General features: G+C 42.8%; 1 protein-coding gene across 6 annotated transcripts in view; it reads left to right on the forward strand.

The window, feature by feature from the left end:
- The window catches only part of CTBP1 (C-terminal binding protein 1), a 372,662-nt gene that overhangs the window by 160,849 nt on the left and 193,466 nt on the right, over positions 1-18,347 (forward strand). Inside the window, exon 3 of one of the 6 annotated variants that reach the window (XM_078772389.1) lies at positions 16,798-16,892. The exons of the other annotated variants lie outside the window; for them this stretch is intronic. The gene's annotated coding sequence lies outside the window, so the exon portion shown is untranslated. The remainder of the gene's footprint in view (positions 1-16,797; positions 16,893-18,347) is intronic. 6 annotated transcript variants of the gene reach the window in all.

Here is an 18,347-nt window from a genome sequence, read left to right on the forward strand (position 1 = left end):
TGGTGACGCCACACACTTCAACAACAAAGAGCAAACCAAACTAAATGTCTGAGGTTTAAATAAGACAGGTTCCTCCAAGATCCTCTCTAACGATGTTCTAATCATTTGCACCTGAACTGGTGAACCTGATTCTAATTTTAGGTATTTGAAGTAGTGATAAATGTAGGGGTGTACTTACTTTTTCCACATGCGAAATTTGCATTTATGTTTATTTAAATTATACAATGGACTACAAAATATAAATGTTTCATGATATTTGTTGTATTATATCACCTTTATCTATAAATATTGTTGAAATGAAGATCAAATAGCTGTATGTTGAAATATGTTGAAAAAGTCAAAACTTTACATGGGGTGTACTTACTTTTTCACGTGACTGTGTGTATATATATATATATATACAGTATATACACACACACACACACACATACACACACACACACACACACACACACACACACACACACACACACACACACACACACACACACACGAGCGTACGCTGGATCAGCACGTCGCGTCGTCCTTGGACGACTCCTCAGCACCATCCCAACACCCACCACTGTGTGTACTATGGAATGAGACTTTTTTTTACGGCGGCCGGAGTTCAAATCCTGCCACCAACCTCCTTGAGAGATGACCCAGTACCCTGGTACTCATTTCGCCAATCTCGGAAGGATGATGGGCTGAGTCAACCCCACCTGGTATTAATTCAACAGCTGAACGGGATATGAACTCGGGATCTTAGGATCCCAAGCCCGCTGCCCTCACCATTAGGTCAACACCAGGTATATACATTACCACACACACGCACACACACATACACACACACACTTTTTTAGAATGCCTCTTTCACAACATTACATAGACATACATACATACACTTTTTTTTACAATGCCTGACTACAGGTGTTAACCCTTGGCAGATGCCCACAGTCCAGAAGGCTTATCGTTTTTTCCAACATCATACTTCCGATTAAAAAATAAATCTAGGCCTACATTGGCGTGACATTTGCTTACTATTCACGAAATCACTAAACCTTTCTGCTTTCCAAACTACGTACAACTTTCAGCACTTCAAGGCCTGGATCAATAAGCTCTCTGATCTCGATTTTTTTTTAGCCTCTTCCTTAATTACCTCCGCCACCGCATTACGGATTTGGACGAAACTTAGTGGAGAGTTTTGGTGTGTGACGAGGATGAATTGATTCGATTTTGGTGAAGATCTAAATATTGATTCGGATAAGAGAATTATTTAATTTTAAGTTTAATTCTTCTCCATTGAGAGATCGGGCGAAAAGTGATATATAAAAAATAAATAATAACCACATTTAGAGGCCATTTTTCCCCGCAAAGCGTGGGTTGGCCTTTTTCGGGGACCGTGGTTGTTGTTGTTTTTTGGTCCCCTTTTTGAAGCAATGTTTTACGGCCGGATGCCCTTCCTGCCGCCAACCCTTTTTGTCGCCTTTTACGACAAGCAGGGAATTACCAGTGAACTGGTACTCAATTAGCCGACCTCGGAAGGATGACAGGCTGAGTCAACCCCCCTGGCGTTAATTCAGCGATCGACCGGGATTCGAACCCAGGATCCTGGGATCCTAAGCTGGCACCCTAGCCGCTAGCCCAACACCAGGGTTCAACACGATATATGACATGATATTAAAAAAAGTTATGGGCGAGTTATGACTAAACTTGGTGGATGGGTTGGATAAGTGACAAGAACAAGCCGATTAGATTTTGGTTCAGGTCCGAATCCAGATCCGGCATATCACTGGGATACGAAACATAAACTGTTCAGCCTGGTGGCGGTATGCGCTATACTGAGTGCCGTTCTAGTTTCCTTTGTTACATGAAGTCATCCTGATTGACTTTGGATGTTGCCTATCTGGAGCGTAACATCTCAGCAATCATTATGGAGAATGCAATCTGTTGAATGTTGCATGATTTTCAGATGCCAGGCCTATCATGGTTTTGACCTGTGTTGTCTCTTGGTCTTGGCTGATTCCAACAGACCAGTGATGAAAAAATGGTGAAGTCCAGCCTGGTAAAGAGGTGTGAAATTGATTCCTCGTTTTCGGTGGAAAAATTATCTCGCATGAAACCTTTTTGTTGTGTTTTGCCTTTCCCACCCCAAGGATTCCATAAATGCTGTGCTTAGAGGCATTGTAAAACTATTTGCTTTGTTACTCATAAGCCTGGTGTTGGCTTAGCGGTTAGGGTGCCGGCTTGGGATCCTAGGATCCTGGGTTTGAATCCCGGTCGATTGCTGAATTAACGCCAGGGGGGTTGCCTCAGCCTGTCATCCTTCCGAGGTCGGCAAATTGAGTACCAGCTTGCTGGGATGAATGATTCCGGTGTGTACCCCAGTTTAGAATAGGTGCACCGTATCCCTGTGCATCGTAAGAGGCGACCAAGGGTTGGCGTCAGGAAGGGCATCCGGCCATAAAAACATTGCCTCAAACAGGGAACCATGATTGTCATGGGGCCCGCAAGGCTAACCCCCGCTCTAGCGGGGAAAAATGGCCTTAAAACGATCATTCATTCATTCATTCATTCATTTCACTCATAAGCAAAAAAAGAATTAATGACCTGCCTATTAGTCACTGTACTTCATTCTCCTTTTTCTAACATCATCCTGCTGATAAATGTGCCTCCCTATTTCTGTGTTGTCATGTGATCAAAGTCGTTTCTCTGTCAGGTTTTATCTCCAAAGCACACACTGCCAATACACCTCAACCCCCTCCCCAAATACCCCCATCCCTTCTCCCAATCCTCTCTCCCCTTTACAGTAAAGAAGATAAATCAATGAAAAAGTTATTTTGCACATGTGATATCCATTTAAAATGTTGTGATTGTGACATGTTCGATCATTGTAAACAAATATTTGTGAAGCAAAGAAAATTAACATTGAGGTTTAATTCTAAATATTCATGAAAAAAGAAAACAGAGAGAGTGTTTGGGAATAACACTTATATCCAAACAAGATATTCCAGCTTTGTATTTTTAATTAATTTTCTGAAATTTGTTGAATTTGTTTTTCACTTGGAAGTTGTGGGTTACGATGTGTAAAAAAAAAAAAAGGTGGAAAAAGTATGATTTAATGCAATTTAATTCCAGGCTATAAGGCAACAAAAGGTGAAAATTTTGAAAGGGAGTGTAGACTTTATGTAGGCACTGTTTTTGCTATTCCAAAACTGCTTTCTGATGGATATCAGGGCCTCAAGAAGGGCAAAATAGGAAGCAGCAGCCCCTACCAGTCTACAGTGGGGAGTCTTGTTCCATCACATGCCGGATGAAGGCTTGGTCTGCAGTAATAAGTTGAGGAAGGACTTGGCCCTATGGAGAATTTCAAGGTGGTGGTCAGCTTTGGAGGCCAGCTTGTAATTCTACCCAAGACTGATAGGATAGGCTCAGGAGCTCCAGCATGCTTACCCATTGCAGAAGCTAATCACAGACGTATATTGGATTTGTCTGCCAGTCCTTTTGGAAGGACAACAGGAGACTGTGGGTCTTTCTTGCACAAAAGCGCATGTTCCAGGTTGATCACTTCCTTATTTTATCCAGATCGGCAGAGAGTGGTGCCGCTGCAGCCTGCCTGACAGAGAAGTATGGGACGATTCTGCACAGATTGGAGCTTCTGCCGATTTATTAGTCAGACCTCAAAATTCACGGAGGCAAAGTTCATGAAAAATGTCGCGAATGTCGAGTCTGTGAATGTCGGGGTAATGTTTCGATGGGAAAAAGGGGCGCCCGGTGGTTCGTGATTCATAAGGGAAAATTTTAAAATCTTACGAACATGAATGCACATCATTACAGTTTCATTAAAAGTGCTTATAAATAAATAAATAAATAAAAAATACTGTAAACGTTTCCAAAAGGTTAGCTCACTCTTTTGCCTCCAGTGTCAGGTTACTTTATCGAAAACGAACCGTTTATTTTGCTTCGGTCTTGCGTGATCCCCAAAGCACATCAAGATCCTGGAAATTTGTGCCGTTTCAACAGCTCAGAGTTTAAGCTTGAAGGATGAATACGGTATTCTGCATTATCTTACAAATATGGAAGTTGAGCAAACGATGATCGACGAAGCCATCAGGATCATTTCATCTTTATCATTTGAGTTGGTGTGAAAACACATTGCTGGCTTTCCGACGAGCTCGTTCCATCGTATCAGGCTCTTCTCCAAGTTTTCGCTTGTTCTTTTCTGGAGTCTGTATGTTTATTTTCTGATCTGAAACAGAAATGTATCCATATTATGAGGAGCAACCAAAGATTTTGGAAGGGATTCCTTATTTTCCTTTATATATATACTCACATGGTTAAATAAGAGCATTAAAATGCACCTGAGCAAAACGAAACGGGCTTCACTAACTCGGTCACACTTCACGTTTTTATGACGTTGTCCTTCCGTTCGCACCTATTCGATTTACAGCCGCTTTGCTTATGATGGGGACAAGGCTGACTGGTCTATCATTGAGAAGGTTAGTTTTGGAGCTATTCTTGTGAATTGGTGTAGCGTTTGCGATTTTCCATTGTGCAGACAGATGGCCCTGGGAAAATGACCTGGAAAAGAGCAAAGAAGCAGGAGTAGAAAAGGCAGATGACCAGTTTTTGAGTAGTTGAGCATTGACGTCTTTGTGACAGTAGTCATGCGTGAGCTGAGAAAGGCTAGAGATCTCTTCAGTCTAGAAGGAGGGAAGTTCACTTGCATTTATCAAACACCCCAGTGATGAATAAGCTATTAACAAAGCTATAGTACCTGCCCTTTACAACACACTGCTAGCTAGCCACCCATGACGGTCTTCTGTTCAAATTCAAACCATCGGGAACAGTCGTAATGGAAGCATCAAGAGAGGCGAGGAACTTCTCCACCTTGGTAAGAGGAAAGTTCACTTCCTGTAGGATTTTTTTCCCATGTGTAGGTGCAGGATGGATAAAGGAAGAGGTAGATTACAAATATTGGCCTTTTCCTCAAAGACTGCTCATGCTAAGGTTGACTGCTTTGACTCAGTGTCTATCATGGCCCATCCTTCTTGGGCAAAGGAACAAATGAGAAACATCTTCCAGAGATAGACTTATCCAACTGTTACCAAGTTTTTATGGATTGTGAAACACGAGTAAGTTCAGACGGCAGGTGGTTTTCATGCTGAATTTGGTGTTTGAGTAGGTATTTGAGAAATGAGTCCCAGGTACTGACTATGTCGAGAGATGAGATAATGAACCGATCATTGTCAGAGCTGCTGGACTGCAGGTCACACCATTCTGTTGAATGAAATTGTCAGACAAAATCCCTGAATGCCTCCAGGAGGCACACTCTAGAGTACATGATCTGAGGTGGCTAATTCAGCAGAGGAATAGGGAAGGTTGAAGGTAAAGTTGGACATAAGCATAGAGTGGCAGCCATTGTACTATATAAAATAAGGTGTGTGACTGTGTGTGCGTGTGTTCGTATGATAATTGTAGAATCGAAAATGGCTGGGGCAATCTTCACCAAATCCTCCATACGTGTTAGGGGTGTTCAGGTTCTCTACATGTGGTACAGTGCAAGTGGTGTAAACCACTGATACCTAAGGGTGGGGCCGAAGGGTCAGCCACTGAAACCATATTTCACTCCCAGAGTTACTAGTTTGGGGAAATATGGGGTTGGGGTCAAACAGATTGGGTGAGGCCAGAGGTGTCACAAAAGGCTTACGTTGCAATACAATGGACATTTTATGTGATAACTTATTCCAATCCAGCTGGAAAGTCGCCACAGATCAGGAAGCGAGTTGGGATGGGAAGATAGAAGCTAGTCGAAGTTGGCTAAGATAGCCTTGTACACTGAGTGTCACAGATGTGGGAGTACTATACCGCACACACAAATAAGACATTGCTGCAGAGTGAGACTTGACAGACGACGTACTCCACACACAATGTGATACTACCGTACATAAAAATACATAATACACCACTTTTTGTTTATCTCATAATTTGCTTTTTTAATCAGTGTTGGCAGCCTAGCCTGGAAAGATGTGCGCTCTTTTGTGTTCTCTAGCTGGGTATGACTCGCCGCTTCGCCAAAAAAGGTTCCCCGCTGACCCCACAAGAAGGTGCGAATAATTGAGGCTAAACCAGTAGTAATAGTAGTAGACTACAGGAAACGTGAGTGGGTGAAAGAAAATAGTGTGCATATGGTTTCATTGTTAACTCTATAGCTGTTGGTCATCAGCTGAACCACAAGCGATCCTTGGGGTTAAGCGAAACATTCCCGTGCTATACGATACTGAAACGGCATGTAGTCATATGAGAGAGTATGTCATAATATGTATGAGAGTTGATTCAGCAGAAAACGATTAACAGCATCCTTTAATAATATTTATATAAAATGTTGGAAAAACATTGAGATCAACGAAAAGATAACTGGCATCTTTGGCTGTTCGGAGTTTAATAACGATAAATAAATAAAAATCAGCTTTGCGCAGTGTAACAACACAACCAGTGCAGATTGCCTCAGGTACACGCACATGAACACACACACGCACCTTTCTGTTTTTCTCATGTTTTGCTGGTTCATCTCCACTCATCGGCTTACTCCCTTGGCCTCCGTTTCCAATCTAAGCTGTTTTCCGCATCATAAATTGCTCTCGTCTTGACTGGAGCACTCCATATCATCTTGCTCTTCTTTCAAGGCACTCAATGTCTGCCCAATAATCTCGTGTCGTATCCTTATCGTTTGTGGTCCTTTCCACTGTTTTAAAAACTACGTTCGTTCGCTCCATTTCCACTTTATATGCCACTTTTATCGGTGTTTAAGCTCCTCCGCATGCTTTAAGTTGTGCAGAGAAAGCTTTTTGTTTTTACATCAGCATTTCTCACCTTGGCTCCTTTTGGCCAAATATTTAAGCATGTTGGTCACGTGATGTTAAAGTCAGATGGTCAAAGTGTTTGACATTGTTAATCTCACGTTCTCAACATCCTTCGCTCCGATGTTTCATGTTCTGTTGTGCATTAGTATGTACCTTTGTCATATTCAGCAGGCATTACTCAGTTGCCATCACCAGTTTTGCCTTGTGCAATGACGTATTTGTTATTTTGTCTCACGTACATCACTGGCCTGTCCGCCGCGTACCTGGAAACGGGATTTTGCAATTGCTTCTGTGTGTGTCCAGGCCATTCTCTTTTTTACCATTTGAGATTTTGTCATCAACTTTTATTCTGAGACCTATAGAGAAGACTCATTAATAAATTGAGTCAAAATATCTCAGGACAAAGTACAAATAGTCCTTACTAGCCTGTCTGCTGCGCAGCGTGACATGATCAGGTTTTGTAATTGCTTCCGTGTTTCTTTATTTACCACTTGAGCTTTTGTCATCAAATTTTCAACAAACTTTTATTTTGAGAATATGGAGAACGCAAATTTTTTTTTTTTTTTACCTCCACCCACCGAGGGTGAACGGAGGTTGTGTTACAGACAGAACCCCTGTCTGTCTGTTTGTTTGTTTGTTTGTTTGCCTGTTTGTGTGCAGGATATCTCAAAGTTGTGGATGGATTTGGATGAAATTTGGTGGACAGGTTGAGTGTGTGACAAGGAAGCATTTATTCAATTTTGGTGAACATCTGGATCTGGATCTGGATATGAGAATTTTTTATTTTTCAAAGTGATTCTATACCATTGAGAGACGGGGACAAAAACGATATGTAGTATGATGTCTCAAAACGTTGTGGACGAGTTATGACAAAACTTGGTCGATGAGTTGACCAGGTGATGAGAACAAGTTTATTAAATTTTGGTTCAGGTCTGAAGCCAGATCCGGCCTTTCAGTGGGATACAAAATGTGAACTAATCAGCCTGGCGGCGGTATGCGCTCCACCGAATGGCATTCGAGTTTAGTTGTTGCTTTTGTCAAGTTTATTTCAAGTACAAGGGGGATGTGGATGGGTTAAATTTGCATTTTGAGTATAGTTGCATTTTGGGTATTGGTGATCGCACACACACACGCATGCACGCTCATGTGGGGACACATACAAACACACACACACACACACACACATGCACGCTCATGTGCGGGCACACACACACACACACGCATGCACGCTCATGTGGGGACACACACACACACACACACACACACACACACACACACACACACACACACACACATACATACACACACACACACACACACACACATGCACACCCATGTGCGGGCACACACACACACACCAAAGCATTCAAACAGATGTCAGTATAGTACTCTTTGCCAAACTGGTGGTAGCAGCTTATGCTTGTTTTAACATATCCAACTTACACACATGTGGAAGTCCATAATACACGGCAGAATAACACAAGACCCACGATCGAAGGAATTTGTGTCAAGTATGGCATGCTGTGTACAAATAGTTAGCAATTCCCATTGAAATGCTACTTTGTCGATTATCGGGATTCGCATTGCATCTCTGTCTAATTTGAAATTGTTCACCGTTTTTCTGCATGTCCTCGTATATAAAATTATTTGTGTTTCGATGCTTTTAGTGCAAGTGGATAAAACAAATAAACAACCAAAAACATTAGTCTTTAGGAATGCGTTGTGCTATTTTTAGCAGGAAAACATCCTCTAGTCCTTTGTTAAACCATTCCATCACATGATGCACTATAGTGTTGCATTATGTCCAATGTTTCCAGACCACTTGTCAAAAACGGTCAAGTCATGTAAAATAATTAGTCATCACAAGAATCTGTATAATTTGGGCTGATATATTTTATGAACTGAAAGTTGACAAAGGTCTGCTGAGCGTCATGGGAAGTGAAGTGGAGCCGATGCTTGGGGATGTCTGAGATCTCGCTTCATTGAGGAGTTGATGCTCTCAACATCAGTGGCATCTCCCGCGATGACGCCAAGGAGTTTGTTGCTCTCACTTCTCGGGTGGGATGGTGGCCCCTCTGTTTATGCCTTGTCTCCTCTTCTGTGGCTGCCTCGGCATTCTCATCCCTCAGACGATCCTTGGAGGGTCCGGGGTGTGTACATTTTTCCAGTGGCCTCCTTGCTAAACCTCAAGGGTCTTGGCTGACTGCACACCTCGACCCCTTTATTCCTCACTTCCCCCATCTGTGGAGCGACCCTCTTGAGGCTGTTCTATCTCATTCCTCCTTCCATGGCTTTAAGCAAGTGGTATACTCCCAACCTTATCTATGGTCTTTCCCTTCCCTTCCCCTCCCCTCTTCTTACTCACCCCGATTGACCCTGTCTAGCCCAACTCTTACTTTCATTTTGCTCTGTCTTCTCTTTCTTTCTTTCTTTCTCTTTTTCTATTCTTTTCTCTTTCTCTTTCTCTTTCTTTTCTTTTTCTTTTTCTCTCTCTCTCTTTCCCTGTTTGTTCATTCCTGCCCTTGCTTATTGTGTCCAGCCACTGCCCCACTGTCAGTTCATGTCTTTCATCACCTCGCTCTTCCATGAGCCTCAATCTTAGAAGAAAACACAACATGTATGTTGCTTTGTACGAGAAGGAATGTGAGTGGGGAAATAACAATGGTGCAAAGTGACATTACAAATCAACATGCCCTTTGTGCCTTTTGCTCTGATTACGAGGAGTAATCGTATGTCAGGGATGATTAAATGAAAAAAAAAAAAACGTAAATTTTTCAGTCATTTGGAGGAAGACATTCACTGCTGACAAGTTCCACATTCTTGCTCAAAAAAAAAAAAACTTTTCTTTTGGGGCTCCAAGTTACTCTTTCATTTGACTTCTTGGGAGGATCATATCTCCCAACGGGCCATTACCTTGAAATTCTCAGAACCAAATTTATGTCATGTCTGTTCTCTACTTCATATCAGCTTGTGACATTCTCCATCGCTGGGAGTGTGTATATTCGATGTTCGCTGGTGTTGCTGTGCCATAATCTCCACCCCATGTCTCTTTCTTGGAGGTGGTGAAGTCCAAGGTCTTCAAACTCATCAAAGTATCTTAGCAGAAGGCTCACGCACAAGTCTAAGTCGATATTTATTTTTCTCTCTGCCTCCATATTCATATTCATTCATTCATTCATTCATATTCATTTCTCCATTTATCGCCCCGCGTGCACGAAGTGGAAGCATGGTTATGCATTTGGTTCACCCTGTCTGTCTCAAAACGTCAGTTTATGATGAAGGCCTAACTTTATTTCAATTGAATGTTATATTTTCAACATAAATCTAAACATGATTTGGAATGAACCTGTAGATTGGCAGTACTTTGGCTTTGAATTCGTCCCGATCGCACATACGCAGCGAGGAGTGAGATTTTGTTCTTATGTCTGTTTGCCTGTCTGGCAGTCAAACAACATTGAAAACCATTCCAAACAGTTAACCTTCTGTTTTTATTGACGTCATAAGCGATACAAACAAAAGGCATGAAGAACTAGTTAGTATAATATGTTCAATAAGGCAGTGTAAAAGACTGCATCAACGGCAATACCTTCCCAAAAAGGTTTTTTTTCTGCAACCTTTAAAATCTTTATTTAATTTCAATTGAATTGCATACTTGAACACTAGAACACAAATCGCCTTATTGGCATTTTAAAAACCCTTCCATTTAGCAGTACTTGGACAAAATATTGCGTCATCTCGACAAATCAAATTAACCGCTTGCAGACCCCGCCCATGTCCTTTTCTTTCAAGGCTGCTTGGAGTAAGGTGTTCTATGAACTCTAGTTTTTATGTCTTTATCTATCTAGCTATCTCTCTCTCTCTCTCTCTCTCTGACTCTCCCCTCTCTCTGTCTCTCCCCTCTCTCTGTCTGTCTCTGTATGTGGCTCTCCCCTCGCACTCTCTCTCTCTGTATGTGGCTCTCCCCTCTCTCTGTATGTGCCTCTCCCCTCTCGCTGTATGTGGCTCTCCCCTCACGCTGTATGTGGCTCTCCCCTCGCGCGCTCTCTCTCTTTCTCTCTGCATGTGGCTCTCCCCTCGCTCTCCCCTCTTTCTGTATGTGGCTCTCCCCTCGTGCTCTCTCTCTCTCTGTATGTGGCTCTCCCCTCGTTCTCTCCTCTCTCTGTATGTGGCTCACCCCTCGCTCTCCCCTCTCTCTGTATGTGGCTCTCCCCTCGCTCTCTCCCCTCTCTGTATGTGGTGCTCCCCTTGCTCTCTCCTCTCTCTGTATGTGGCTCTCCCCTCGCTCTCCCCTCTCTCTGTATGTGGCTCTCCCCTCGCTCTCTCCCCTCTCTGTATGTGGCTCTCCCCTCGCTCTCCCCTCTCTCTGTATGTGGCTCTCCCCTCACTCTCCCCCCTCTCTGTATGCGGCTCTCCCTTCTCTCTGTATGCGGCTCTCCCCTCTCTCTGTATGCGGCTCTCCCCTCTCTCTGTATGTGGCTCTTCCCTCGCTCTCCCCTTTCTCTGTATGCGGCTCTCCCCTCTCTCTGTCTCTTATATGGCTCTCCTCTCTCTCTCTCTCTCTCTCTGTCTCTGTATGTGGCTCTCCCCTCGCTCTCTCTCTCTCTCTGTATGTGGCTATCCCCTCTCGCTGTCTGTCTCTGTATGTGGCTCTCCCCTCTCTCCCTCTCTCTCTCTCTCTCTCTCTCTCTCTCTGTATGTGGCTATCCCCTCTCTCTGTCTGTCTCTGTATGTGGCTCTCCCCTCGCTCTCTATCTCTCTGTATGTTGCTATCCCCTCTCTCTGTCTGTCTCTGTATGTGGCTCTCCCCTCCCTCTATCTCTGTCTGTCTTCAACGTTATCCCTATCTCTATTTTTCCCCTCTCTCTCCACCTTACCCTCTCCACACCTTTCCACCTCTCCATCTCTCCCCTCATCATTTTTCCCCATGCCCTCACCACTTCTTCCCACCCCCCTCCCAACCCCACTCCCCTTCTCCACCCATCTCCACCTATCTACACCTCTCTCACTTTCTCCCCTTCTTCCCCTTTCTCCCCCCCGCCCCCAATTTCCCCCCTCGCCTTCCTATTCCTCCCTCTCACCCATCTCTTTCTAAATAGGTTTGCAAACCCTTGGTTCTGCATCGATTTTCCTCTGGTCTTGCCTCCTGGCTGCCCCGTTATACTTCTCCCTAGCTCCACCAAAACACACTTTTTCATCCACTAATCCATTCTTTGTTACTTTTTCCAACTTCAACCTTTAGGCTCACCCCACTTGTCTTTTCCCTTATTTATTTTTTTTCTTTCCCCTCACTCAGTCCATCATTCCATAGTCTTCCTTGATTCCCTTAAGTGACAACTCATTGCCATCTCTTCTTGTCTCCCATACTTACATATGGGCAATGAGTAAGTTATTTATATTCTCAAACATTTCCATTGTTCTGCAGGCCTATCTACTTACTTTGATGATCTTTCTCTATCTCGTGTCCATCCGTTCCCATCCGTCTTGTCATGCATGTTGTTGCTTTTACACTGTCATGCAGCTCTTCAACAAGCTTAGAACAGTCCTATTATTCTACCACTTCTAAGCACAGCTACAGCCGTGGCCAAAAATATTGGCACCCTTGCACCTTTTTCAAATAACTCACAATTTTTTCTAAAAATAAGTTGAAATTGATAAAAGTATTTGGTCTCCACAATTCTTTCTTTCACTTTTAATATTACAGAACCTTTGTTTTTGATTCTGAACTTAATATGTCCTTTTAAATCAGAAAATAAAAAGAAATGGCATTGACAAAACTATTGACACCCGAGACTTAATATTTGGTAGTACAGCCTTTGGTCAAAATAACCAGTCAAGCGCTTCTTATAGCCATGAATGAGCTTCCTACACCTCTATACTGGGAGTTTGTCCTGCTGCAAGACCCATGACCTTTGATGGAGAGCCAGCTTTCTGACACTCGGCTGAACATTGCGCTCCAAAATGCCTTGGTAATCTTCTGATTTCATGATGCCATGCACACATTCAAGGCACCCTTCGGCTAACCCCCACTCTAGCAGGGAAAATGGCCTTAAACTGCCTGTTGTTGGTGTTGTTGGTGTTGTTGTATGCACACATTCAAGGCACCCAGTGGCAGAGGCAGCACAGCAACCCCAAAACATCACTAAACCTCCTCCATGTTTCACTGTAGGGAAGGTGTTCTTTTCTTTGAAGGCTTCATTTTGTTTTCTGTAAACATAGAGCTAATGTGCTTTACCAAAAAGCTCTAATTTGGTCTCATCTATCCACAAAACATTCTCCCAAAAGGATTTTGGCTTGTTCAGGTGTGTTTTGGTTAACTCCAGTCGTGCTTTTTTATGTCTCTCTCACTCCCAGCAGTGGGGTCCTCCTGGGTCTCCTACCATGGAACCACCTTTCATTGAGTTGGCGACGGATGGTGCAAGTTGAAACTGTCGTACCTTGTGTCTGAATATCAGCTTGAATCTGTTTGGCAGTTGATTGAGGTGTTTTCTCCACCATTCGAACAATCCTTCACTGCAATCTTCGATCAAGTTTTCTCTTGCGGCCACGTCCAGGGAGGTTGGCTACAGTGCATTGGGCCTTAATAGCATTGCGTACGTTGGACACAGGAACATCAAGGTCTCTGGAGTTGGACTTGTATCCTTGAGATTGTCCATGCTTGGCTACAATCTTGTGTCTGACCTCCTCAGACAATTCTCTGGTTTTCTTTCTTTTCTCCATGCTCATTGCAGTACACACAGTGACACAAAACAGCAGAATGACTCTTTTCTCTATTCTAACTGGTTGAATGAGTGATTTTTATATTGCAGGCACTTGCAACTCACCATGGGTGAGTTCAATTCCAAAGTAAAGGAGAATCACCTGCTTGAAATCTAATTATTTCTAACAACCTCTAAAAGGTGCAAATAATATTGTCCTGGCCATTTTAGGATTTCTGTGTGGCATAATTTAAGATTTAGTATTTTTTCAGTTTTTTTTTTTTGTTCCACTGCAAACCAAAGAAGTACATATGGGGATACCAAAATATTTTTTAATTTCAACAATTTTCTGGAAGAAATGGTGCATTATTTGAAAAAAGTGCTAGGTGCCAATATTTTTAGCCACGACTATGTTCAATGACAAAAGCTCTCTTGGCGAATGAATTGAGTTAAGACTACAATCAGGGATGCATTTGCATGTGGGAAAAGTGTACATGTGACAATATTGGCCCCTGCACCATACCTTATTGTTTGACTGACCAGTATGCTTTTTATTTCCAATTGGAAGAGCAAAAATTACTGTCAGGACAGGAGATATATGTATTCTTTAGAATTACTGGGTCTTTTTCATAATCATTTTCAGCTGAAATTATGATCATGTCCACTCCATCATCATCAGATACATATGGCTGCTGAAGCAGTTTCTTGACTATTGGGCACAGTCCTGGTCAGGGCATCACTCCTATGCAGGACAGTCGAATGGCACATTCATCCCAGTAAGCTGGTACTCATTTCGCAGACCTCGGAAGGATCACAGGCTGAGTCGACCCCACCTGGTTTTGAAATTCAACGACCGACCGGGATTTGAACTCAGGACCCAAGAATCCCAAGCCAGCACCCTAACCGTTAATCCAACACCAGGCTTAGCTGAAATTATACAAATTATTATTTTTAAAATATCTTATTTTTTTCGAGTACATTGCGTTTTGTCACTTCATAGTAATTTGGAACTCGAGAATGCCTCATGGGGTTAAAAACAATAGTTGTTTTTAAATTATTATCTCTGCAGTACTGAAAATGGTTATTTGGATAAATAATTTACCTAATAATATAAATGTTGGTGATTTGAAGGACAGGGGTTTAATTAAGTGCAAGGTTTGATCTTCAAGTTTTAAACGACTGGTATGATTGATTTGAAAACGAATAATTATTTCTTCTATTCCAAAAGTAATCATCCCGTTTTTAGGTCATCTCTACCTCAAAACTCAAAGAGATGAACTTATAAAATGGGTCGTGATGCCCAGATATCTGTCCGTCCGTTAACATTTTGCTATTTTTGCTCATCTCTTATCACCCAGCTGATTGTTCTAAAACTTGACACATGAATACATGACGCTATCCCGCAAAATCGCCCGGGCTTCGATTTTTCGATTTTGGATCAGGGGGGCTCTCCCACAGGGGGTTATCCCCCAAACTTCGGATCGCTGCTCGTCCATTATTACCCTCGCCAGAGGAGAGGGTATTGCATTTAGGTCCGTTTGTTTGTCTGTCTGTTTGTTTGTTTGTCTGCACAGAATAAATATGATTTTCTCTGCAACCGTTGGTCCGATTGACATGAAACTTTCACCATAGGTGCACCTCCACTTGTATAATTTTTGAAATGATAATTATGATGTCATAGGTCACATGGTACAGGCGCCATCTCGGAAAAACTGAAAAATTTGCACCTCTATATCTCCAAAATCACTGAATAGAAAAAAATTAAACATGGCTCATTGTAAAGAACTCTCCATGGGGAATAAAATATGTTAATTATGATGTCATAGGTGCCTCCATTATGACTTCATAATTCGACAAGTACAAAACTTAATCCGATTAAGATGAATTTTCTTGAGCGTTATCTGGGGATAAATTGGTGTAGACAAAATAAATGATGACGTCATCAGTCACGTGGTTCGTCTGCCATATTTGTTTTAACACAAAAGCCCTAAAAACACTGAAAACATGTCCTGGCGAGGGTCTGCAATCTCTGATTGCTTTTTCTACTTTATCAACGGATTTCTCTGAAACCCAACACAGCCCTTCGACTCGATGGTCCACAGGACCGCTCCATCTTAGATTTTTCTATTTTGGATCAGGGGGACCTCATGGGGGTTCCCCTAAATCTAAACCTCAAATGATGACCGTCAGCCCACTCAGGGCTATTATTGGTTTTTTTAACCATGCCCAACTACAGCCCAACCCAACTATACAGCCCTAACAACACACTATAACTTGCACTTTCATTGAAGGCAAAACCAGGAAGGCGATGCATCTCTTGGCTTGCAACCATCCTGTTAGCATTTGAAAGTGGCCTTGAGTATATTACTCGTGAACACGTGATTCTTGTTTGTACCATACATTTGTTAACGGCCATTTTGGAAGTGATATTCAGCTAATTTTCAGTCTTTTTATTTTTTGCTTATTATTTGGAATTAAAAAAAAATTGACTTATTGTTGGTATTTGGCTACTGTGCATATATAATAATAATAATAATAATAATAATAATGCATTTATTTTATATAGCGCTTTTCAGGAAGCCCAAAGACGCTTTGACAGAGTGCAAAACATAATGCATAGCAAAACATAAAAACAATTGCAAAAAAAGAAGAATCAATAGGGAAATATTCAAAGCACAAAGGAGGGAGAAGGAGAGGAGATAGTCAGGGGTTAGATGCTGTGGGTTAAATGTTGAATGCAGTGTTGAACAGGTGGGTCTTGAGTGATGTTTTGAATGTGGTGAGTGAGGAGGAGTCTCTGATGGTGTGAGGTAGCGAGTTCCAGAGGGTGGGAGCAGTGATGGAGAAGGCCCTGTCCCCCCAGGATCTAAATTTGGTCCGGATGGGGGGGGGGGGGGGGGTCAGGAGGTTGGTACCAGCAGAGCAGAGGTTGCGGGTGGGAGTATGTCTGGAGAGGAGGTCAGCCAGGTAGGATGGGGCCAGGTTATGGAGGGCTTTGTAGGTCAAGAGGAGGATTTTGTACTGGATTCTCTGGGAGATGGGGAGCCAGTGAAGCTTGTAAAGGACGGGAGTGATGTATGAATATGATGTATGAATTCATATATGAATGAATGATCGTTTTTAAGGCCATTTTTCCCCCACTGGAGTGGGGGTTAGCCTTGTGGGCCCCATGACAATCATGGTGCCCTGTTTGAGGCAATGTTTTTATGGCCGGATGCCCTTCTTGGTGCCAACCCTTAGTTGCCTCTTATGATGTGCAGGGATACGGTGTACCGATTCTAAATCTGGGTACACACCAGGATCATTCATCCCAGCAAGCTGGGACTCAATTTGCCGACCTCGGAAGGATGACTGGGTGAGTCAACCCCCCTGGCGTTAATTCAGCCATCGACTGGGTATTCAAACTCAGGATCCTAGGATCCCAAGCCTGCACCCTAACCGCTAAGCCAACACCAGGCTTGGTATTTGGCTACTGTGAAATAATATAAGTAAGTGTGCAGGCTTATATTAATTTAATATTCAATTCACAATTGACTCAGGTCTCCAGGTCCACTTGTTATTCCAGGAAGTAGTCAATTCCTTTTTCACAATGTCTGAAAATTAATAATTTAAGGGCCTGTTGCTCAGTTCCTGGCCCTTTTTTGACCCATCCCCCATGCTACCAAGCTTCTCCCTCTAACCGCCCGCCCTTGAACATATCTGACCCTACCGCCCGCCCGCCCCACCCACTCTCACCACTCCCACACCCCCAGCCCCGGATGTCACACACATCCATGTCTAGCTGGGTCAAAATTCAGTTTGTAATTCACGTCTTTATAGCTATAATTGTGGCTGGGGTTGGGTAACAAAAAGCCACCTATTATGACGCCATTGTTGAGTTGACCAGACTTTCTTTATATACAGCACTGAGCTGACGGAATGGAAGAAATGTGGTGGATACAGATAAGTGAAGTCTTGACCTCGTTGAGCCTACATTCACTGCAAGCTTTATTTATCTACAACATGCTAAGTTTCTAAGTTCAGCCAAATGAAGACAAGCATCGTGACGAGAGTGGAGGGAAGATTGGTTTCGAGGATGAAGAAAAATGGCGCAGTATGAATGCGACAACACATGGGGTGTGGGATTTGTGGGTGAACCAGGAAGGAAACACAAGAGCGGTGAAAAATAAGGAGCATGAGAGAGAGGCATTTGCGAAGGACAGTAAAGGGAGATGATGAAATATTTTAAAATGTCATTGAAAAAAAGTTTTGAGTCAAAAGAAGCATTGTATGTACATTTGTACATAAGATGTTTTGTTTTTTAAAGTGGGAAGATAAATGAAGAATGAGTAAAGGGAGGAGTAATAGGGAAGGCTTAGATATTTAGCAGCGGGTTTTTTGAGAAGGAAACAAAAGAGAGGAAGGAAGGAGGTGATGAGGCATGGCCCAGGATTCACGAGCACTTGGCGCTGCCTCTGTTTGTAAAATCTGTTTGATCTCCTCCATCCCCATTAAGTCACCCCAGATCGACTTTTTTTGAAATACCGACTTCTTTCCTGGAAGTTCTAGCAGTGTCCATGTGTTTTATGCCTCTCCCCCCCCCCCCCCCCAACCCTGCCTTCCCATGCCTCCTCTCCCCAAGCCCTCTCCTTCCCACAGATCTTCCGATATCCCTGTTCTCTGCTGTTGTCCATGTGTGCTTCCCTCTCTCTCCCCCCATCTTGTCTCCCGCTCCCTTTATTGTACGTTTTGTTTGTCCGATTGTTTTTTTTGTGATTTTCTTACACGAGCCTCGATCTTGTATACAAAAAAGAAAAAATAATAATAATAA

This window comes from Myxine glutinosa, chromosome 2, assembly GCF_964187855.1.
Source record: "Myxine glutinosa chromosome 2, kmMyxGlut1.1, whole genome shotgun sequence".
In the NCBI taxonomy this organism is placed as follows: Eukaryota; Metazoa; Chordata; class Myxini; order Myxiniformes; family Myxinidae; genus Myxine; species Myxine glutinosa.